This window comes from Oncorhynchus mykiss, chromosome 8, assembly GCF_057628025.1.
Source record: "Oncorhynchus mykiss isolate SJ-2025 chromosome 8, ASM5762802v1, whole genome shotgun sequence".
Classification (NCBI taxonomy): Eukaryota; Metazoa; Chordata; class Actinopteri; order Salmoniformes; family Salmonidae; genus Oncorhynchus; species Oncorhynchus mykiss.
In genome coordinates this window covers 56477308-56502274 of record NC_143029.1, presented here as the reverse complement: position 1 = coordinate 56502274, position 24967 = coordinate 56477308, and the positions used below count along the sequence as shown (strand labels likewise).

The 24967-nt window shown below is 41.1% G+C and overlaps 1 protein-coding gene across 2 annotated transcripts in view; it reads left to right on the top strand.

Moving 5' to 3' along the window:
- The window catches only part of LOC110530144 (calsyntenin-2), a 287793-nt gene that overhangs the window by 172498 nt on the left and 90328 nt on the right, over window positions 1–24967 (top strand). The gene's annotated exons all lie outside the window — the stretch shown is intronic.

The window sequence follows — 24967 nt, the reverse complement described above, 5'->3', positions numbered from 1 at the left end:
TTACTATGCTTGTGGGGACTTCTGGTCCCCAAAACATTTTGAAAATTCTTCAAGCTCTGTCAAATGTATTGTTGATCATTGCCAGACAGCCATTTTCAAGACTTGCCATAGATTTTCAAGACAATTTAAGTCAAAACTGTAAATAGGCCACTCAGGAACATTCAATGTCGTCTTGGTAAGAAACTCCAGTGTACATTTGGCCTTGAGTTTTAGGTTATTGTCCGCTGGAAGTTGAATTTGTCTCCCAGTGTCTGTTTAGCAGACTAAATCGGGTTTTCCTCTAGGATTTTGCCTGTGCTTAGCTCTATTCCGTGTCTTTTTCTGCAAAACACTCCTTAGTCATTGCCGATGACAAGCATACACATAACATGATGCAGCCACCACTCTGCTTGAAAATATGAAGAGTGGTACTCAGTGATGTGTTGTGTTGGATTTGCCCCAAACATAATGCTTTGCATTAAGGATATAAAGTAAAATTTTTTGCAATTTTGCTTTAGTGCCTTATTGCAAACAGGATGCATGTTTTGGAATATTTTTTATTCTATACAGGCTTCTTTCTTTTCACTCTGTCATTTAGGTTAGTATTGTGGAGTAACTACAATGTTGTTGATCCATCCTCAGTTTTCTCCTATCACAGCCATTAAACTCTGTAACTGTTTTAAAGTTACCATTAGCCTCATGGTGAAATCGCTGAGCGGTTTCCTTCCTCTCCGGCAACTGAGTTAGGAAGTATACCTGTATCTTTGTAGTGACTGGGTGTATTGATACACCATCCAAAGTGTACTGTAATTAATAACTTCACTATGCTCAAAGGTATATTCAATGTATTTTTTTATTATCAATAGGTTCCCTTCTTTGCGAGGCATTGGAAAACCTCCATGGTCTTTGTGGTTGAATCTGGCTTTGAAATTCACTGCTCGAGTTAGGGACCTTACAGATAATTGTATGTGTGAGGTACAGAGATGAGGTAGTCATTCAAAAATCATATTAAACACTATTATTTCACACAGAGTGAGTCCATGAAACGTATTATGTAACTTGTTAAGCACATTTTTACTCCTGAACGTATTTAGGCTTTCCATAACAAAGGGGCTGAATACTTAGTGACTCAAGACATTTCAACATTACATTTTATATTCATTTGTAAACCTTTCCAAAAACATAATTCCACTTTGGCATTATGGGTATTGTGTGTAGGCCGGTGACACAAACTGAATTTTTTTTATCCATCTTAAATTCAGTCTGTAATACAACAAAATGTGGAAAAATTAAAGGGGTGTGAATACTTTCTGAAGGCACCGTAACTGCCTCTGTCTGCTCCTTACCAGAGCCTCACATTATGGGCATCAGCTTTACCATTCCCTACATCACATGTAATTTAATACATATGTTTAAATATTTGATTGTAGTTCACCAGCCATGCAACTCCTCTATGTAGAACCAGTGTTAACTATCAAGCAATCTATCTGCAGTCCCTTTGCAGCAATATACAACCAATTTGGACCATTACAACAACTTCATTGCGGGGTCCCCCTTGTCACAGAGGTAAAGGACAGACAAAAGGTCAGCCAAAAATGGTTGAAGGTCAGCCGGTGAACTCATTTGATTGTCTTCATAAGTCTCACTCAGCGGGGGCTAATAGGGTATCATGGGAGAATTACACCACAGCCAATCCCAGTGGTTTCCATTAGAGCCGACCGTCGGCTAATCAGACGGTTAAAGAATCTTTTTCAGCCTGCTACTTTTTCCACTTCATATTAACTAGGTTGCTTTTCATTTAAAAGTTTCTATTCGCTAGTCCTCTCCTGCTAAAATGAACCATATGCATCTGTAAGCGATATATTGATAGGATAGGCGAGCAAAGACAGGGAAATGTGTGTGCGCTGTGGTTGGTTGCAGTCAAATTTCTACTTGGAATTTGCACGTCCCATGTAATGTGGTAAGGATGACCCGAAATCCAGCCTATTTACAGTGCCTCTTGAAAGTATTCAGACCCCTTGACTTTTTCCAAATGTTGTTATTCTAAAATGGGTTAAATAAAATAAAAACTTCAGCAATCTACACACAATAATGACAAAGTGAAAACAGGTTTTTAGAAATTGTAGCAAATGCTTCAAAAAGAAAACACAGAAATATCTTATTTACATAAGTATTCAGACCTTTTGCTATGAGACTCGAAATTTTGCTCAGGTGCATCCTGTTTCCATCGATCATCCTTGAGATGTTTCTACAACTTGATTGGAGTACACCTGTGGTAAATTCAATTGATTGGACATGATTTGGAAAGGCACACAACTGTCTATAAAATGGTCCCACAGTTGACAGTGCATGTCACAGCAGATCCGGGGAAGGGTACCAAAACATTTCTGCAGCATTCTTAAATGGAAGAAGTTTGAAACCACCAAGACTCTTCCTAGAGCTGGCCGCCCTGCCAAACTGAGCAATCGGGGGAGAAGGGCCCTGGTCAGGGAGGTGACAAAGAACCCAATGGTCAGTCTGACAGAGCTCTAGAGTTCCTCTGTCGAGATGGGATAACCTTCCAGAAGGACAACCATCTCTGCAGCACTCCACTAATCAGGCCTTTATGATTGAGTGGCCTGATGGAAGCCACTCATCAAATCAAATTTTATTACTCACATGCACGTGGTTAGCAGATGTTAATGCGAGTTTAGCTAAATGCTTACGCTTCTAATTCCGACAATGCAGTAATATCTAACAAGTAATCTAACAGATTCACAACGACTACCTTACACACACAAATGTAAAGGGATGAATAATAATATGTACATATAAATATATGGATGAGCGATGGCCGTGCGGCATAGGCAAGATGCGGTAGATGGTATAGAATACAGTATATACATATGAGATGAGTAATGTAGGATATGTAAACATTATTAAAGTGGCGTTATTTAAAGGGACTAGTGATACCTTTATCAAATCCATTTATTAAAGTGGCCAGAGATTTGAGTCTGTATGTTGGCAGCAGCCTCTCTATGTTAGTGATGGCTGTTTAACAGTCTGATAGCCTTGAGATAGAAGCTGTTTTTCAATCTCTCGGTCCCAGCTTTGATGCACCTGTACTGACCTCGCCTTCTGGATGATAGTGAGGTGAACAGGCAGTGGCTCGGGTGGTTGTTGTCCTTGATGATCTTTTTGGCCTTCCTGTGACATCGGGTGCTGTAGGTGTCCTGGAGGGCAGGACATTTTGACCCCGGTGATGCATTGTGCAGACCGCACTACCCTCTGGAGAGCCTTGCAGTTGAGGGCGGTACAGTTGCCGTACCAGATGGTGATACAGCCCGACAGGATGCTCTCGATTCTGCATCTATAAAAGTTTGTGAGTTTTTAGGTGACAAGCCACATTTCTTCAGCCTACTGAGGTTGAAGAGGAGATGTTGCTCCTTGTTCACCACACTGTCTGTGTGGGTGGGCAATTTTAGTTTGTCCGTGATGTGTACGCCGAGGAACTTAAAACTTTCCACCTTCTCCACTACTATCCCTCTGCTGTTTCCTGAAGTCCACGATCATCTCCTTTGTTTTGTTAACGTTGAGTGAGAGGTTATTTTGTGACACCACACTCCGAGGGCCCTCACCTCCTCCCTGTAGGCCGTCTCGTCGTTGTTGGTACTCAAGCCTACCACTGTAGTGTCACTGTAAAACTAATGATTGAGTTGGAGGCGTGCAAGTCCAGGACCCAGTTGCACAGTGCGGGGTTGAGACCTAGGGCCTCGAGCTTAATGATGAGTTTGGAGGGTACTATGGTGTTGAATGCTGAGCTGTAGTCAATGAACAGCATTCTTACATAGGTATTTCTCTTGTCCAGATGGGATAGGGCAGTGTGCAGTGTGATGGCGATTGCGTCGTCTGTGGACCTATTGGGGCGGAAGCAAATTGGAGTGAGTCTAGGGTATCAGGTAGGGTGGAGGTGATATGATCCTTGACTCGTCTCTCAAAGCACTTCATGATGACAGAAGTGAGTGTCATTTAGTTCAGTTACCATAGCTTTCTTGAGAACAAGAAAAATGGTGGCCATCTTGAAGCATGTTGGGGCAACAGACTGTGATAGGGATTGACTGAATATGTCCGTAAACACACCAGCCAGCTGGTCTGCGTATGCTCTGAGGACGCGGCAAGGGATGCCGTCTGGGCCTGCAGCCTTGCGAGGGTTAAGACGTTTAAATGTTTTACTTACGTTGGCCACGATGAAGGAGAGCCCACAGGCTTTGGTAGCGGGCCGCATCAGTAGTACTGCATTGTCCTCAAAGCGAGCAAAGAAGTTGTTTAATTTGTCTGGGGGTAAGACGTCGATGTCCACGACAGGGATGATTTTCTTTTTGTAATCTGTGATTGACTGTAGACCCTGCCACATATAGTTGAAGTCGGAAGTTTACATACACTTAGGTTGGAGTCATTAAAGCTCATTTTTCAACCACTCCACAAATGTATTGTTAACAAACTATAGTTTTGGCAAGTCGGTTAGGACATCTACTTTGTGCATTACACAAGTCATTTTTCCAACAATTGTTTCACTTATAATTCACTGTATCACAATTCCATTGGATCAGAAGTTTACATCCACTAAGTTGACTGTGCCTTTAAACAGCTTGGAAAATTCCAGAAGATGATGTCATGACTTTTGAAGCTTCTGGTAGGCTAAATTACATCATTTGAGTCAATTGGAGGTGTACCTGTGGATGTATTTCAAGGCCTACCATTATGACACCATGGGAAAATCAAAAGAAATCAGCCAAGACCTCAGAAAAATAAATTGTAGACCTCCAAAGTCTGGTTCATCCATGGGAGCAATTTTCAAATAACTGAAGGGACCACGTTCATCTCTACAAACAATAGTACGTAAGTATAAACACCATGGGACCACGCAGCCGTCATACCGCTCAGGAATGAGACGCGTTCTGTCTCCTAGAGATGAACGTGCTTTGGTGCGAAAAGTGCAAATCAATCCCAGAACAACAGCTGGAAGATGCTGGAGGAAACAGGCACAAAATGATCTATATCCACAGTAAAACAAGTCCTATATCGACATAGAAATAAAATAAATAAAAGCTGAAATAAATCATTCTCTCTACTATTATTCTGACATTTCACATTCTTAAAATAAAGTGGTGATCCTAACTGACCTAAGACAGGGATTTTTTTGCTAGGATTAAATGTCAGGAATTGTGAAAAACTGAGTTTAAATGTATTTGGCTAAGGTGTATGTTAGCTTCCAACTTCAACTGTACGCCTCGTGTTTGAGCCGTTGACTTGCGACTCCACTTTGTCTCTATACTGACGCTTTGCTTGTTTGATTGCCTTGCGGAGGGAGTAACTACAACATTTGTATTCGGTCATGTCGCCTTGCCATGATCCAGTCACCTTGCCATGATTAAAAGCGGTGGTTCACACTTTCAGTTTTGCACGAATGCTGCCATGAATCCACGAGTTCTGGTTAGAGAAGGTTTTAATAGTCATAGGGGGTACAACATCTCCGATGCACTTGCTAATAAACTTACTCATCAGAGTCAGCGTATACTTACATTTTATTGTCTGAGGCTACCCAGAACATATCCCAGTCCACATGATCGAAGCAATCTTGAAGCGTGGAATGTGATTGGTCAGATCAGCGTTGGATAGACCTGAGCATAGGCTTTTCCTGTTTTTTGTTTCTGCCTATAGGATGGGAGCAACACAATGGAGTCATGGTCAGATTTCCCGAAGGGAGGGCGGGGGAGGGCTTTGTATACATCGCAGAAGTTAGAGTAGCAATGGTCCAGAATGCTACCAGCTCATGTCGCGCATTCGATATGCTGATAGAATTCAGGGAGCCTTGTTCTCAAATTAGCTTTGTTAAAATCCCCAGCTACAATAAATGCAGCCTCAGGATATATGGTTTCCAGTTTACATAGAGTCCAGTGAAGTTCTTTCAGGGCCGACGAGGTATCTGCTTGGGGGGGATATACACTGCTGTGACTATAATCGATTGTATTTGATTGTAAGGAATTCTAGGTCAGGTGAACAAAAGGACTTGAGTTCCTGTATGTTGTTATAATTACACCATGAGTCTGTAATCATAAGGCATACACCCCTGCCCTTCTTCTTACCAGAGAGATGTTTGTCTCTGTTGGTGCGATGCATGAAGAAACCGGGTGGCTGTACCGACTCTGACAACATATCCAGAGTGAGCCATGTTTCATGAAACATAGAATGTTACAATCTCTGATGTCTCTCTGGAAGGCAACTCGTGCCCTAATTTCATCCACCTTGTTGTCTAGGAATGGGATATTGGCAAGTAATTTACTCGGTAGTCGTTGATGGTGTGCTCGCCTTCTAAGTCTGACCTGCGGCGACCTGCGGTGAACGCGTTGTTTTGGGTCGGCCTCAGGGATTAGATCCCATGTCCAGGGTGGAGGTCCAAACAAAGGATCCGCTTCAGGAAAGTCGTATTCCTAGTCGTAATGTTGGTGAGTTGACGTTGCTTTTATATCCAATAGTTCTTCCTGGCTGCATGTAATAACACTTGAGATTTTCTGGGCTAACAATGTAAGAAATAATACAGGAAGAAAACTAATAACTGCATAGTTTAATAAGGACCTGAAGCGAGGCGACCATCTCTGTCGGCGTCATCTTGCATAGAGTTTGCCAAAATGCACCGAAAAACTCTCGGACCATGAGAAACAAGATTCTCTGGTCTGCTGAAACCAAAATTGAACCCTTTGACCTGAATGCCAAGTGTAATGTCTGGAGGAAACCTGGAACCATCCCCACGGTGAAACATGGTGGTGGCAGCATCAATAGGTTGTGGAGAGAAGCATTCTGGTCCAAATATGATAATTAGGGCCCTCACGGAATCCAGGCATTAAAATGTAATTCCACAATTTTCAAGGTTTATCATAAGACATGAACAGAATGCATCAGAGATTTGTATTTCCTTCAAGTTTTTGAAGAAGCAACAAGAATGCCTCTGTCTGTGTGTTTGCGCGTCTACCACTTAGCGTCTTCCACTACCACATTGCCGATAGCGATGACGATAATGAAAAGTCTTCTGGTAGATGGAAAGGCTTTTCTCTAAAACCTTCTCAATTAACAAAGTAGCCCACTGTATGCTTACTGTACCTGACAGAATGATATTATGATTATTTTCATCAATCCAGTGGGTATTTGTTTTGCAAACTCTCGCATCACGTGCGCTACAAAAAACACAGCTAAACAACAGAATATTGCTAGGTGCTCACTTGAATTACAGGGTAACTACACCCAAACATCAATTGTACATTTCTCCGATTTTTCCTAGACCTCAAAAGTGGTCTCCTGTTAAGCATTGTTGTGGACTTGGATTTTTTATACCCCTTTTTCTACAACTCAGGAGAGGCGAAGGTCGAGAGCCGTGCGTTCTCCAAAACACAACCCAGCCAAGCCGCTTCTTGACACAATGCCCATTTAACTTGGAAGCCAGCCACACCAATGTTTTGGAGGAAACACCATGCACTGCGCCCGGCCCACCACAGGAGTCACTAGTGCGCGACGGGACAAGAACATCCCTTTTGGTCAAAACCTCCCCTAACCCGGACCGGGCCAATTGTGCGCTGCCCCATGGTGCTCCCGGTCTTGGCTGGCTGTGACAGAGCCTGGACTCGAACCAGGATCTCTAGTGGCACAGCTATCATTGTGATGCACTGCCATAGACCACTGCACCACTCAGGAGGCCTGATGCTTTTCTATTGAAAAAGGGAAAAAAATGTCAAACTGGAAAAACAAAACAAAGAAAATGGAATTTAGGAAATAACATTTTTTTCTCAGAATTTATAGAGCCCTACTTGATGTTAATTTCTAATTAATTTAATGTCAAATCAGAAAGATAGAATACTTCCGACCTTTTGTTTTTTCAATTCAACCTTTTAATACATTTTTTCATGACAATGTGGACTATCTACATTTGAAGAACAAACATCATTGTGACAATTCATATCTTGTAGTAAAACTGTAAATAAGACATTCAGCTCAAGAGAAAGGTGAAAAAAGGTTTAATGTTCTCTTACTTAGAAAATAGACCTGATCATATAGGGCAGGACCGAGACGATATCCGAAACAACTGACAATAAACTGAATTCATACATTTTCAGTGATTTTAATTGTAAAATCATGTCTTTCTGCAACAAATGTTTATTATCTGGGAGGTAAACTCAATAAAGTACTCAATAATTTTGTTGTGTATTTCGGCCCTGGGGCACGTTGCTGGCTATTTTTCTATTTGACTGGCTACCCTATGTGCTTGTGGAAAACACTACAATACCAACTACAGAATACTAGTAACATTCATAATGAGAGGAAATGAGCTCTACTGTGCTACAACCGCAGATCGAGGAAACAGTGATAAAGGTCCAAGAGACTAAGGTACTTTCAAGTCAGTCTGTCAATCATAGACATCAGTATTTTGAACCTATTATCTATTTGCTCTTTGGATTTCCAGTGCAAGAAATAGGCTAGTCCTAAGTATTTAAAAAAGAACTAAAAGCATTGTATTTGGGACAAATCATTCACTAAACCCTAAAACTCAACTAAATCTTGCAATGAGTAATGTGGAAATTGAGCAAGCGTCAGACTAAACTGCTTGATGTCACCCTGGATTGTAAACTGTCATGGTCAAAACATATTGATGCAACGGTAGCTAAGATGGAGAGAGGTCTGCTTTCTTGACATCGCTATCAACAAAACAAGTCCTACAGGCCCTAGTTGTATTGCACCTGGACTACTGTCCAGCCTTATGGTAAAGTGCCACAAAGAGAGACGTTACAACTACAATTAGACCTCTCGTCTTTTTGAGAGGGATTGGTTGACATGTTGAAATCACAGACGCCCATACATACCCCACAAGACATGCCACCACAGGTCTCTTCACAGTCCCCAAGTCCAGAACATACTACGGCAAACGCACAGTACCACATAGAGCCATGACTACATGGAACTCTATTCCACATCAGGGAACTCAGTCAAGCAGTAAAATCCGATCTTAAAAAACAGATAGAACTACACCTTATGGAACAGCGTGGACTATGAAGAGACACAGAGACAGACACCCACAAATTCGCACACACATGCTGACACACACATGCTGACACACACATGCTGACACACACATGCTGACACACACATGCTGACACACACATACATTTGATATTGTTATTTGGCCGTATTATTGATTTTCGTGTTGTAGATTATGCAATGGTAGAATAGTGTGTAATAATGTGTTGTGTCCTGTACTGTTTTATTGTATGTAACTGTGCAATCTGTGATTGGACCCCATGAATAGTAGCTGTAATGGGGATCCATAATAAAAAAAGAAATATGTATATATATATATATATATATATATAAACACAATATGTGGCCACGTGTCTACTTCCCAACACACCCACACCAACTACAGTCAGAGAGATATAGCTACAGAGTTTATTGAGTTGGGAAACTAATATTAATGTCAGTGCCAATATGGGGGATCGTCTGTCTTCCTTTGTTTATTTATGTCTCTGACAGAAACAGAAGCCACCTTCAATTAATATCACAATCTGGGGCCCTGTTCTAAGCCACGCCGAATGTTGTGGTTTATCTGGCTGAATTTCCAAAAGACTTTAACATGGACCAAACCGTTTTCTGGTACTTGATAAACATGGATATAGTTTGAAGATGGTTTTCAGAGCAAACTATTTCAGGTCCCTGGTATTTGGAGACCCTCTCTATACAGTAATTGTGTCACATACATTGGAGAAGCAGACAAACTGGCAATCATAGACAAACTCCACACCAAACAGTTTCACCATTTATTATAATATGAGACATGGCTGGATTTGATACATTTCCACCAACTGTTCCCACACAATGCCCTTTTCAAATGTACTGTGCTTCACTTGCAAGAGTGTGATATCAAAATAGATTGAAAAGTTTGTCTTTGACACATACCTCTTGGTAGCAGGCTGTTGTTGTGTGCCCTTACGGAAAAACCACAGAAATGTAGCATTGTAATCACATGTGATCACATGTGATTTGATGTGAAGTAAATGTGATCACGTGAATCAACGTTAGAACACGATCTCATGTGAAATAAATGTGACAACACGGGGATGCCAAATGTCAACATGTGAGAACACGAAACTACACGTGGCAATATTTGAAAGCCGAGATGTCAAATGTCATTTAGAATACTTTTTTTTTTTAAAGGCACAATTGACATTAATTAAATTTAATCAGTCATGGTCCCCCCCAGGTTTAGTCAAGTTCCCGTTTTTAGGACGTCCTCAGAATGTTGTGTCATGGTCCCCTGGAGGTTTTTGTCTAGTTGTGGTGAAAATACGGTAAATCTACAACTAGTAACCATCTTAAAGCTGCAATATGTAACTTTTTGGGCGACCTGACCAAATTCCCATAGAAATGTGTGTTATAGATCTGTCATTCTCATTGAAAGCAAGTCTAAGAAGTGGTAGATCTGTTCTATGTGCACTATTTCTAAGCTCCCGTTCTTAAGTTTAGTTTTTGTGTCTTTTACATTCGGTTTTGTATACCAGCTTCAAACAGCTGAAAATACTACATTTTTGGTTATGGTAAATATATTTTGCAGCAGTTTAGATGGTACAATGATTATCTACACTATACTTAATGAATTGTGTAGTTATCTTTTTTGTTGTATACCCGTTTGTATCTTAGAAGACCAGAGCCTTAATAATATTCACCATATTTACTTCTCAAACACTAATTATACTAGTTGACTACACATAGCATAGATACATAGTACTGACACTCACTCCACAGTGGTTGTGAAAGGGTATGGGGGTCGGACATTGTGCATGGTAATCTTAGGCTTGTGTGAGGATTCAGGAAGCTCCCAACGAACAGTACTTGCGCTGACGTTGCTTCCAGAGGCAGTATGGAACTCAGTAGTGAGTGTTGTGACCGAGGACAGAGGATTTTTTACGCGCTTCAGCGGCCCCGTTCTGTGAACTTGTGTGGCCTACAACTTCGCGGGCTGAGCCTTTGTTGCTTCTAGACGTTTCCACTTCACAATAACAGGACTTACAGTTGAGCGGGGCAGCTCTAGCAGGGCAGAAATTTGACTGACTGACTTGTTGGAAAGGTGGCATCCTATGACGGTGCCACGTTGAAAGTCACTGAGCTCTTCAGTAAGGCCATTCTACTGCCAGTGTTTGTCTATGGAGATTGCATGGACGTGTGCTTGATTGTATACACCTGTCAGCGACAGGTTTGGCTGAAACAGCTGAATCCACTAATTTGAAGGGGTGTCCACATACTTTTGTATATATAGTGCATGTGTTTTTTGGAACACATGTGTTTTTGCTGTTCAGCTAAAGCATGACATGGGATCACAACCACGTTTACACATGTGCAATTGCTGTTCAGTTAACAGAACCTGGGATTTGAACTCTCAACCTCCGGATTAACGTTACCTTGACCTTTCTGCTGAGCCACAAAGTCTGTAGTGTTACCACACATATTCATTACCACTTAGAAAAAGAGTGCCATCTACACTGCTATTTTAGTGCTATCAGTTATCCTGACTATTCAAAGATTGATTTAATTGACTTATTTCAGCAATTTGAGGGTTTTCTGTATAGTTGTCTAATGTTGGTGTGGCATAATATTCTGTTTTAATGTTACTCCTGAATTACTGTGATAAATATAATTATTTTTCTTGAGTGTGTTTTTTTAACAATGCTGAGATTTCCTTTGAAGTCCAAAGTTAAGGAATACAGGCAAAATCAATTACCGACACAGATATGGTGGAGTAGCAGGAAGATTGGAATGCAGTGAACCAAGAGGATGTGAGTTCAAATCCCAGGGAAGGACATGTTGAAAAATAATTACTGTATAAATAAACACTCAATGTGGTCAAATACACAAGTTGAAAACACTGTATGTTAAAAGGACTGTGAGTGTATCATAAATACAATTTTTTGTTTGCAGGACATCACCTGTAAAATCTCATGTGAAAAGTTACGCAATCACAAACTCCATGTGAAATGTAATCACATGCGAAGTGTTAAAAAAAAAAAAAACATCATCACATGAGAAGTGTTCCATCACATGGATTTCACACGCAAAACATGTGGAAATGTCACATGTGAAATCATGTGATTTTCCACATGGGAAATCGTGTGGGTTTTTCAAACTTTTCCAATTACAAGATCATTACGGTATGTACATGTGTCAAGGTTAATAGTTTGCTCGAGGGCTGGGCAGGACTGACAAAGCAAGAGTATTGTGTTTCTTAGCTAACAATGCATGAACACTGAAAATATATTCCTGTGTGTGGGAGTGTGTACAGATGTGCATTCACCTAAACATTGTGTCTGTCACTTGGCACACAATCCCATGAGAGGAATCCCACTGCAAAGCTGTGCAAGCTACAGTATTTTCCCCTTGGCACACATATTTTTTTACCCATCTCATGCGTTCTCTCTCTCGTACTCTCTTTACTTCTACCCTTCTCTCTCCTCATCCCTTCTCCAACCCCCTCTCTCCTCTCTTGCAGTGGCTGTGTTTCGTCTGGCTCTGTCTCTACCTGTTACTCCCTCTTTCTCTCTCCCTCCCTCTGTCTTTATAAAGCCTACCTCTGCTTGTCCATCAATAATGCAGTGGTACTTGTAGAGCGCCAATGCTCTTAAAATGCAGGGTCGGCTGGAGATGGAGCCACGGGATGTGTGAGACAGTAGGCATTAGTGCCCCAAAATAGCACCCCTCACCAGTCCTCTTAAGGCCCCATATACTGTGCCAAGTTTTAAGGTCCCATATACTGTGCCAAGTTTTAAGGTCCCATATACTGTGCCAAGTATTATGTCCCATATACTGCGCTGCTAGCAGTTTTTTTTTTTTTTTTTGCGCTAATGTGTCATGTTGATTTTTTTTTCTTCCTATAAATTTGGCTCTAGCATTTGAACAGTTTGGCCTACATGAGCTATGATGACCCCATCCCTGAACGCTAAGATTCCTCAGGAACACGTACGTTCCTTCTGTTTCTCTTAATGACGCTCGCAAGACATGTGAAAGGCAGTGTAAGAAAAAACATCTAATAACTGGGGGAAATGAATTCAAAGCATACTGACATTTGTTTTATTTTGGGTAATTTGGAAGGCTATGTGATTGTCATATCTTTTATAGCTGTAATTGAGATAATGGCAATAAGGCCAGATTCAAACGTTTCCTTAAATGAGTTGTACACGTGTGTCCTAAAATAGAGAAACAAATAGCTTGCTGGTCCATGTTATAACTATCTGTGTGTTAGGGCAGTAATAAGACAATGCTTTGTGTTCATAGAACTTTAAAATAACTTAAGCCTAATTACTTTTAGCAACATTTAAGTGCTTAATAAGGTGTGCCTTGATTTTGATAAAGATCTTCTGGAGAATAATCGCAATGTCGAAAATGTCTGGCCCCTGGTATTAACTTGGACCCCCATAAGAATATACAGTTGAAGTAGGAAATGTACATCCACCTTAGCCAAATACATTTAAACTCAGTTTTTCACAATTCCTGACATTTAATCCTAGTAAAAAAATCCCTGTCTTAGGTCAGTTAGGATCACCACTTCATTTTAAGAATGTGAAATGTCAGAATAATAGTAGAGAGAATGATTTATTTCAGCTTTTATTTCTTTCATCACATTCCCAGTGGGTCAGACGTTTACATACACTCAATTAGTATTTGGTAGCATTGCCTTTAAATTGTTTAACTTGGGTCAAATGTTTTGGGTAGCCTTCCACAAGCTTCCCACAATAATTTGGTTGAATTTTGGCCCATTCCTCCTGACAGAGCTGGTGTAACTGAGTCAGGTTTGTAGGCCACCTTGCTCACACACGCTTTTTCAGTTCTTCCCATAAAATGTATTTGGGATTGAGGTCAGGGCTTTGAGAAGGCCACTCCAATACCTTGACTTCGTTGTCCTTAAGCCATTTTTCACAACTTTGGAAGTATGCTTGTGGTCATTGTCCATTTGGAAGACCCATTTGTGACCAAGCTTTAACTTCCTGAACAATGTCTTGAGATGTTGCTTCCATATATCCACATAATTGTCCTCCCTCATATGCCATTTGTTTTGTGAAGTGCACCAGTCCCTCCTGCAGCAAAGCACCCCCACAACATGATGCTGCCACCCCCGTGATTCATGGTTGGGATGATGTTCTTCGGCTTGCAAGCCTCTCCCTTTTTCCTCCAAACATAACGATGGTCATTATGGCCAAACAGCTCTATTTTTGTTTCATCAGACCAGAGAACATTTCTCCAAATAGTACGATCTTTGTCCCCATGTGCAGTTGCAAAATGTAGTCTGGCATTTTTATGGCGGTTTTGGAGCTGTGGCTTCTTCCTTGCTGAGCGGCCTTTCAGGTTATGTCAATATTGGACTTGTTTTACTGTGGATATAGATACTTTTGTACCTTTTTCCTCCAGCATCTTCACAAGGTCCTTTGCTGTTGTTCTGGGATTGATTTGCACTTTTCGCACCAAAGCACGTTAATCTCTAGGAGACAGAACGCGTCGTCTTCCTGAGCGGTAGGACGGCTGCGTGGTCCCATGGTGTTTATACTTGCGTACTAATGTTTGTACAGATGAACGTGGTACGTTGATGAACGTGGCATTTGGAAATTGCTGATGTCTTTTGGTTTTCCCATGATGTCAAGCAAAGAGGCACTGAGTGTGAAAGTAGGCCTTAAAATACATTCACAGGTACACCTCCAATTGACTCAAATTATGTCAATTAGCCTATCAGAAGCTTCTAAAGCCATGACATAATTTTCTGTAATTTTCCAAGCTATTGAAAGGCACAGTCAACTTAGTGTATGTAAACTTCTGACCCAGTGGAATTTGTAACACAGTAAATTATAAGTGAAATAATCTGTCTGTAAACAATTTTTGGAAAAATGACTTGTCATGCCCAAAGTAGATGTCCTAACCAACTTGCCAAAACTATAGTTTGTTAACAAGAAATTTGGGGAGTCTTTGAAAAACTAGTTTTAATGACTCCAACCAAAGTCTATGTAAACTTTCGACTTCATCTGTAGTTGAATATCCCTGTTTTACACTAACTCACACGTTAGCCTAGCTAATATTCTTTTTCTGTGTCAACACATGCAAATTAAGAGACGACACGTCAATGCTCAGGCTCGTTATGACTTTGCACATCTGTGCCGTCGCGTCATCGATTCATATCTCTCAAGTGGAGCCTGGAGCCTGGCTCCGTGTTCTATCCCTGTCCAGTTCCTGAGCCCCTATGTGGCCCCTTCACTGCAGTCTAATTAGAACTAAAAGTGCTAAATCTTATCCCCTCGACCTCTGCCGGGGCGACTGCTGATGAGGAACCATCTGTCTGGATCACCCCATAAAGCCCCTCGCGATAGGAACGATAAAGAGAGCGAGCGAGAGAGACGGAGAAGAATAAAGAGAAACGTCGAGTTCATGAGATAGGGAAAGAGACATATGGGGGAGAACGAGCTGAAGGGAGAAAAGTGGGTTATAAAGTCAGAGGGAGAGTAAAAATTGAGAGAAGAGAGAAAAAAAGAGAGAAAGTGAGATAAGAAGAGTGCTCTCATTAGTGAGAGACTGCAGGAGATGGAAAAAGAGATGTATGAGGCTGAAAGGGCTGGCAAAGGTTTGCAGTGCGTTTCCTATCCTGGGAGGATAGTGGTCTAATAGCAACAGAGGAAAAGAGGAGAGAGGGAATTGATGTGAATTACTGTTCCCTTTTTGTGCAAAGTCCTGAGAGCCGTAGTTTCTGTTGATTACTGTCCTACTGTCCTGTTGTTCACTGTCCTAGGGCCCTATTTTAAAAAACGTAACGCAATGGTAAACCTATCCGCTGGCAGAAGCACTTCAGGTTCCGGGTGTGTCATTAATATTGTTGCTATTTTCAAAACCATAATTATGGGCGCAGTTTCAGGCGGTGGCGCGAAAGGCCTTGGTTTTATGAATAAACAAGTTGTGGGTGTTTCAAGGCCCCTCACTGGCCAATCAGAACGTGCTCCAATTGCTAAATATGTAGTTGCTTCAAGTTGTGTATTTACGGTCAGTCTTTCATGCATTGCGTTGTCATCAACTCCAATTTGATTGTTAGTCCATTATCATCTAGCTTGTTAAATAGCCTGCACAATATTTGCAAAATATGTTGAACATGTTTGCAGTCCACATTGTTCTAAATGCATTGCTTCAAGATAGGCCATACCAGTCACGCTGATATACGGGCTAGGCCTACCGTAAATTGTAGTCAATAAGATTAAATTATCTAAAAAGACAGCGTATATTTCGAATAAAATTCTACTAAAAACTTGTTTTATATAGGCTCTGTCTAAATACAGTTACAGGCACCCTAATTGCTCCCCGTGGGAGTGTAATACAGACATGGCAACATATGGAGGGTTTTATGCATATACAAACTTTTCACAGGAGCTGGATAAAGATCCAATATAAAGAGAAATGGGGAATGTCCATTCACTGTTCTACTGCTCAGAGATATAATGATTATTAAACCTACTGGAACCATTTTACAGATCGCATTCACACTTCTCCAGAAGTTGCATTTCATGCAACACATCACGAACCAACTGAAATGGTCCACCCACACAGACAGTGTGGTGAAGAAGGCGCAAAAGCACCTCTTCAACCTCTGAAAACCCTCACAAACTTTTACAGATGCACTTTTTACAAATGCACAATCCAGAAACAGCAGGGGTTCAAACTTTTGAACCCAGTTCCTACATTTGAATATTAAAATGGATTTTATCAAACAAAACTATGATACATTTTTATCTCTGGGACCCTCAGGACGACAAGTCAGAGCAAGATCACTGAATGTAAGTACATTATTTACCTTCAGATGTGGATGTATCAAACCAAGTGTCATGATAAAAAAATGTGGTGTTGTGCTACTGTAAATTGGACAGTGCAGTTAGATAAACAAGAATTTACACTTTCTGCACATAGAAGACATGTCTATGTCCTGGAAAGTTGGATGTGACTTGCAATGTCATTCTAGTCACATTAGCACACATTAGCAACAACCGTCCCGGTATTCCATAGAGGTTAACTTCATTGGGATAGGGGGCAGTATTTTCACATCCGGATGAAAAGCGTTCCCAAAGTAAACTGCCTGTTTCTCTGGCCCAGAAGCTAGGATATGCATATAATTGGTAGATGTAAATAGAAAAACACTCTAAAGTTTCTAAAACTGTTAAAATTATGTCTGTGAGTATAACAGAACTTATTTGGCAGGCGAAACCCCGAGGACAAACCATCCAGGGAAAATAAATGTTGAGGACACTGTGTTTTCAATTAGGTTTCTACAGGAAACTATATTTATGAGGAACCTGGTTGCAGTTCCTATGGCTTCCACTAGATGTCAACAGTCTTTAGAAATTGGTTGATGTTTTTCTTTTGAGAAATGAAGAAGTAGGGCTGTTCATTGTGAGTGTCAAGCCAAGTGGACTCTTCAGTTTGGCGTGCGTGAACTGGAGCTCACTCCACGTTGTTTTTATCCGCTATTGAACACAGTATATTCCATCTTAAATTTGATCGATTTATTTATGTTTTAGGATTTCTAAGGTTGGATTAGGAAAGTTGTTTAAAATGTTTGGACTAAGTTTACAGGTAACTTATTAGATCATTTGTAGTCATGTTGGGCGAGTTGGAAACGGTGTATTTCTGAATCAAACGCGCCAAATAAATTGACATTTTGGGGATAAAAAGAAGGAATTTATCGAACAAAAGGACCATTTGTGATGTTTCTGGGACATTTTGGAGTGTCAACAGAAGAAAATATTCAAAGGTAAGGCATGAATTATATCGTTATTTCTGACTTTTGTGTCACACCTGCCTGGTTGAAATATGTTTCATGTTCATGTTTTGGTATGCGGGGCGCTGTCCTCAGATAATCGCATGGTTTGCTTTCGCCGTAAAGCCTTTTTGAAATCTGACACGGCGGCTGGATTAAAAACAAGTTTAGATTTATTTTGGTGTATTGCACTTGTGATTTTATGAAAGTTTAATATTTAAAGTAATTTTATTTGAATTTGGTGCTCTGCAATTTCACCGGATGTTGTAGCGTCCCACTGATCCGAAATAAGTTTTTAATTACAATGACTCACCTTGGGCCAATCAGTGTCATTTAGTAAATGCCGGATCTTAAATTGCAAGACGCATCATTCACCCAACTTTCGTCAAAATTGAGCCAGTGCTTTCTGAGAAATCCTGTGTGACTAACATACGAACATACTAACGGATCCACAGTCCCTTCCCTAATTTCCTCGTTGGGGACAACAAGATGATTGAATGAATAAAGGATTCGGGGTGTGAGCGATGCATTTGTTTCAGTGTTCTCTGACCACGTTTACATCCACACCATATTCCCATTATTATTCAGGATTACTCAAGTATTCTGTTTTTGAGTTGACATCATATCCCATTTACAATAACCCGAAAAAGCTTGAATTCCAGTTATGAGGAACCTGGAAAAGATGCTTGGGATATAATGATCTTAGATAGGATACTGTGGCATGTAAACACTTGGTCCCATTCACTGTTGCTTTTGCGGTATGCACAGGCTCAGTTTCGCATGTCATGGGTGTTGTGTGATGATGTTTTCATCTGATTGTCAAACAAATCACTTTAAAAAAAGAGTTTACCTGTGCAGTTCGACCCACCATAATATTTCCATAATAATACATTTTGCTGATACGCCGTGCTGGACCGTAGAGCTTACTGACTACTTTCACCCATAATTTAGACAAGACTCTGTGTAACGATCTTCTTCATCTGATGAGGAGTAGGAAAGATTGGACCAAAACGCAGCGTGGTAAGTGTCCATTTTAATGAAATATAACTGAACACTGACTACAAAATAACCAAAGTGAAACTATGAAAATCAAAACAGTTCTGTATGGTGAAAAACAGACACAGAAAACAACTGCCCACAAACCATAGTGGGAAAACAGGCTGCCTAAGTATGGTTCTCAATCAGAGACAATGATTGACAGCTGCCTCTGATTGGGAACCATACCAGGCCAAACACATAGAACTATAACATAGAATGCCCACCCCAACTCACGCCCTGACCAAACTAAAATAGAGACATAAAAAAGGAACTAAGGTCAGGACGTGACACTCTGCTTATAATTTGGTAGGTCATATTATAAAATCCGACATTTGGTAGGCTATTTGTTTTTCAACTATAGCAGCTTCTATTCTGTCATAACTTGTTGCCCCAGAAGACTAAACAAAGTAGTGCTTACCAGAAAAATGTCTTAAATCGATAGAATGAATGCATTAATAATCTAGTTAACACTGGTAAAGTTGTCTGTTTCATTTAGAGACCAGGGAGAAAACGCAATAACTCCAAAACAGTGGAAAGATTAGTAAGGGGCAACATGTCCAAATGTCAACAGTTTGACCGGTTCAAAGGAAATTAAAAGCTGAGAAAACAATTAAACACCTTTCTGATAAGACTTTCAGTTGGTCTTGGGAGCATATTTTATGTGGCTGAAATACTGTCCGCTTGCATAACAGTGTCCAAGATAACCCATAATCCTCCATGTGCATTCACATTTTCTCAAGAGATGATGAAAGAAATAAATCATATTTCTCCACTGCTGTTCCTGAGACAAAATTATAATTTTAGTGCAAGAAATGCATAATTCTGCAATAGTTCATTATATACAGTTTCTGCAGAAAATACGTAGTCACACCCCTTGACTTTTTACACATTTTGTTGTGTTACAGTCTGAATTTCAAATGGATTCAATTGAGATTTTGTGTCACTGATCTAGACACAATACCCCATAATGTCAAAGTGGATATATTTTTTTTTAAGTTGATATGTGTTCAGTCAATAAGTAGTTAGTTATGGCAAGCCTAAATAAATGTATGAGTAAAACATTTGCTTAACAAGTCACATAATACCTTGAGTGGACTTACTCGGTGTGCAATAATAGAGTTTAACATGCTTTTTGAATGACTACCCCATCTATGCACAACACACATCAAATGATCTGTACGTTCCCTCAGTCGAGAAGTGAATTTCATGCACTGATACAACCACAAAGACCGGGGATGTTTCCCAATGCCTCACAAAGAAGGGCCGGAGAAGGAGGCGGACGTTTTACGTGCTCGCAACCGATTGCGTTTTTTTGTTCGTTTATCTGCGTTGATTGTAACTTTTTTTTTTTTACTCATTTTGTACATAATGTTGCCGCTACCACGGACTAGCATAATCCTTTTTCTTCTTTCACGACTCTGATGAGCCCAAGGCGGAGGATATACGGCTCCCTCGGGAACCGGCCCGACCCCCGTGATCTGGGTGAAGAGGAGGCGGAGAAAAAGAGGCTGGAGAGCGGGCTTCCTTCTGAGAATTCGAAGGCGATCAAATAAACCCCCACTTCCCTCAATTCTGCTAGCAAACATGCAATCTTTGGACAATAAAGTCGACAGGTTATGGGGAAGATTAAGCTACCATGGGACATTAAAAACTGTAACATCTCATGCTTCACGGAGTCGTGGCTGAATGACGACAATATCAACATACAGCTGGCTGGTTATACAATGTACCGGCAGGATAGAACAGCAGCGTCTGGTAAGTCAAGGGGCGGCGGACTATATATTTTTGTAAATAACAGCTGGTGCACTATATCTAAGGAAGTCTCGAGCTATTGCTCGCCTGAGGTTGAGTATATCATGATAAGCTGCAGACCACACTACCTACCGAGAGAGTTCTCATCTGCATTCTTCGTAGCTGTTTACATACCACATCAGTCAGAGGTTGGCACTAAGAAGGCATTGAATGAGCTGTATTCTGCCATAAGCAAACAAGAAAATGCTCACTCAGAGGCGGCGCTCCTAGTAGTCAGGGACTTTAATGCAGGGAAACTTCTATCAGTTTTACCAAATTTCTATCAGCATGTTAAATGTGCAACCTTGGGGAAAAGACCTCTGGACCACCTATACTCCACACACAGAGACACATACAAAGCTCTCCCTCGCCCTCCATTTGGCAAATCTGACCACAATTCCATCCTCCTGATTCCTGCTTACAAGCAAAGATTAAAGCTGGAAGCACCAGTGAATAGATCAATAAAAAGTGGTCAGATGAAGCAGATGCTAAGCTACAGGACTGTTTTGCTAGCACAGACTGGAATATGTTCCAGGATTCCTCCAATGGCTTTGAGGAGTACACCACATCTGTCATTGGCTTCATCAATAAGTCGCCTCCACAGTGACCGTACGTACATACCCCAACCAGAAGCCATGGATTACAGGCAGCATCCGCACTGAGCTAAAGGCTAGAGCTGCCAATTTCAAGGAGCAGGACTCTAACCCGGAAGTTTATAAGAAATCCCCCTATGCCCTCCTACGAACCATCAAACAGGCAAAGCGTCAATACAGGATTAAGATCGAGTCGTACTACACCGGCTCTGACGCTCGTCGTACGTGGCAGGGCTTGCAAACCGTTAAAGACTACAAATGGAAACACAGCCGAGAGCTGCCCAGTGACACAACCCTTCCAGACGAGCTAAACTACTTCTATGCTCGCTTCGAGGCAAACAACACTGAAACATGCACGAGAGTACCAGCTGTACCGGAAGACTGTGTGATCATGCTCTCCGCTGTCGATGTGAGTAAGACCTTTAGACAGGTCAACATTCACAAGGCCGCAGGGCCAGATAGATTACCAGGAAGTGTACTGCGAGCATGCGCTGACCAACTAGCAAGTGACATTTTCAACCTCTCCCTGTCCGAGTCAGTAATACCAACATGTTTTAAGCAGACCACCATAGATAGGTAACCTGCCTAAATGACTACCGACCCATAGACTTAAAGTGCTTTGAAAGGCTGGTCATGGCTCACATCAACACCATCATCCCAGAGACCCTACACCCACTCCAATTTGCATACCGCCTCAACAGATACACAGATGATGTAATCTCTATTGTACTCCACACTGCCCTTTCCCACCTGGACAAAAGGAACACCTTTGTGTGATGTGAGAATGTACGCTGATCCTCAACACAGGGGTCCCTCAGGGGTGCGTGCTCAGCCACCTCCTGTACTCCCTGTTCACTCATGACTACACGGCAAGGCACGACTCCTACACCATCATTACATTTGCTGACACAACAGTGGTAGGCCAGAGACCTGGCCGTGTGGTGCCAGGACAACCTCTCCCTCAACGTGATCAAGACAAAGGAGATGATTGTGGATGACAGGAAAAAGGAGAACCGAGCACGCCCCCATTCTCATCGACGGAGCTGCAGTGGAGCAGGTTGAAAGCTTCATGTTCCTTGGTGTCCACATCACCAACAAACTAACATGGTCCAAGACAGTCGTGAAGACCAAGACACACCAAGACAGTCGGGCACGACAAAACCTATTCCCCCTCAGGAGACTGAAAAGATTTGACATTGGCCCTAAAAATTGTGAAATACTCTAGCCACCCTAGTCATAGACTGTTCTCTCTGCTACCGCACGGAAAGCGGTACCAGAGCTACAAGTCTAGGTACAATCGGCTTTTATACAGCTTCTACCCTGAAAGCCATAAGACTCCTGAACAGCTAGTCAAAATGGCTACCCAGACTATTTACGTTGTCCGCCCTGCTCCCTCCACACCACTGCCACTCTCTGTTGTCATATATGCATAGTCACTTTAATAACTATACCTACATGTACATACTACCTCAACTAACCGGTGCCACCACACATTGACTCTGTACCGGCACCCCCCCGAATATATTGTTATTTTTTTACTGTTGCTCTTTAATTACTTTGTTACTTTTATCTCTTATTCTTATATGTATTTTTTTTTAAACTATACTGTTGGTTAGGGGCTCGTAAGTAAGCATTTCACTGTAAGGTCTACACCTGTTGTATTCGGCGCATGTGACTAATACAATTTGATTTGATTTGACATATTGCTGGATTAGTACAAATAAAAAAAGCATACAATGAATACTCCGTTGAGCATGGTGAAGTTATCAGTTGCGCTTTGGAGGGTGTATCAATACACCTAGTCACTACAAAGATATTGGCGTCCTTCCTAACTCAGTTGCCGGAGAGGAAGGAAACCATTCAGGGATTTCACCAAGAGGCCAAAGGTGATTTTAATAGTTAATGGATGTGATATGAGAAAACTGAGGACCCATCAAATGATAGTGAAAAGAAAGAAGCCTGTACAGAATAAAATGTTCTATAACATGCATCTTCTTTGCAAAAAGGCACCAAATACTAGTAATACTGCAACGAAATGCACTTTTTTTTAACCTAAATACAAAGTGTTATGTTTGGGGCAAATCCAACATAATGCATCACTGAGTACCACTCTTAATATTTTCAAGCATGTTGGTGGCAGCATCATGTTATGGCTATGCTTATCATCATCAAGGACTAGGGAGTTATTTAGGACAAAAATGAATGGAATAGAGCTAAGCACAGGCAAAATCCTAGAGGAAAACCTGGTTCAGTCTGCTTTTCAACACTGGGAGACAAATTCACCTTTCAGCAGGACAATAACCTAAAACACAAGGTAAAATATACACTAGAGTTGCTTACCAAGACGACATTGAATGTTCTTGAGTGACCTAGTTACAGATTTGACTTAAATTGGCTTGAGAATCTATGGCAAGATTTGAAAATGGCTGTCTAGCAATGATCAACAACCAACTTGACTGAGTTTGAAGAATTGAAAAAAAATAATATTGGGCAAATAGTGATGCAAAGCTCTTTGGTATTTACCCCAAAACACTCACAGCTGTAATCGTTGCCAAAGGTGTTTCTAGCATGTATTGACTCGGGTTGAAATACTTATGTAATCACGATATATTAGTGTGTTCTTTTTCATATGTATTTTTTTATTCATATAGATTCTCTTCCACTTTGACATTACAGTGTATTATGTGTGGATCGTTGACATAAAAGGACAATACTGTCCATGTGTAAAAAGTACATAACACAATGTGTAAAAAGTACATAACACAATGTGTAAAAAGTACATAACACAATGTGTAAAAAGTACATAACACAATGTGTAAAAAGTACATAACACAATGTGTAAAAAGTACATAACACAATGTGTAAAAAGTACATAACACAATGTGTAAAAAGTACATAACACAATGTGTAAAAAGTACATAACACAATGTGTAAAAAGTAAAGTGCTGTATCACGCTACATGTGAGAGGTTACAGGCCTACAGTCAGTGTCCGTATTTCACTTACTATTCCATTTAACCCATAGAATGTAAAGGAGGAATATACCTTTTTATTTGTGGATACAGGGATACTCGTGAGGGGGATATAAATGTTGCATGTAAACAGCTTATCCCGAGAATACTGTGCGCACGTAAACGTGGTCATTGATGTGCAAGGTGACAACAATAGGTACGTAGTCTATACCTCAATGTTAAATATAGGTTATTGCATTCAGTGTACCAGTGGTCATCTCTCAGCATGATTGCTGAAATCTGTTTTGTCAAAGGCAACCATGGATACTCATAAGGGACAGCCATTCCACAATTGTATCAACCCAAGTCACAGTAAATTACACAAACCTAAACCTACACAGGCGTACACTGTACATGGCACTGCTGTCATGAGAGACTCAAAACCTCAGTGCTCACATTCTGTCTCTGCCTCTGTTCTAATCTAATCGCTGTTGGCTTTGTACCTCTGCTCAGCAGAGGTACCAAGTCCCGGCTAATGCGCATCCCTGAGCGAGGGGCTCCTGGCGTTCAGGAAACCCTGTCTCGGTGACACTGTGACCCCCGGAGATGCGGGAGCTGTCAATGTGTAGCCGCCAAGAGGAAACCAAGCGGCTGTGGGGGGCAGCAGGTTCAGTTGGGGCGGAGATGGAGAGAGGAGGGAGATGAGAGAACAGGCAAAAAGAGACAGAGATTAGGTAGAGAAGAGATGGGAATGGAAGGAGGTAGAGA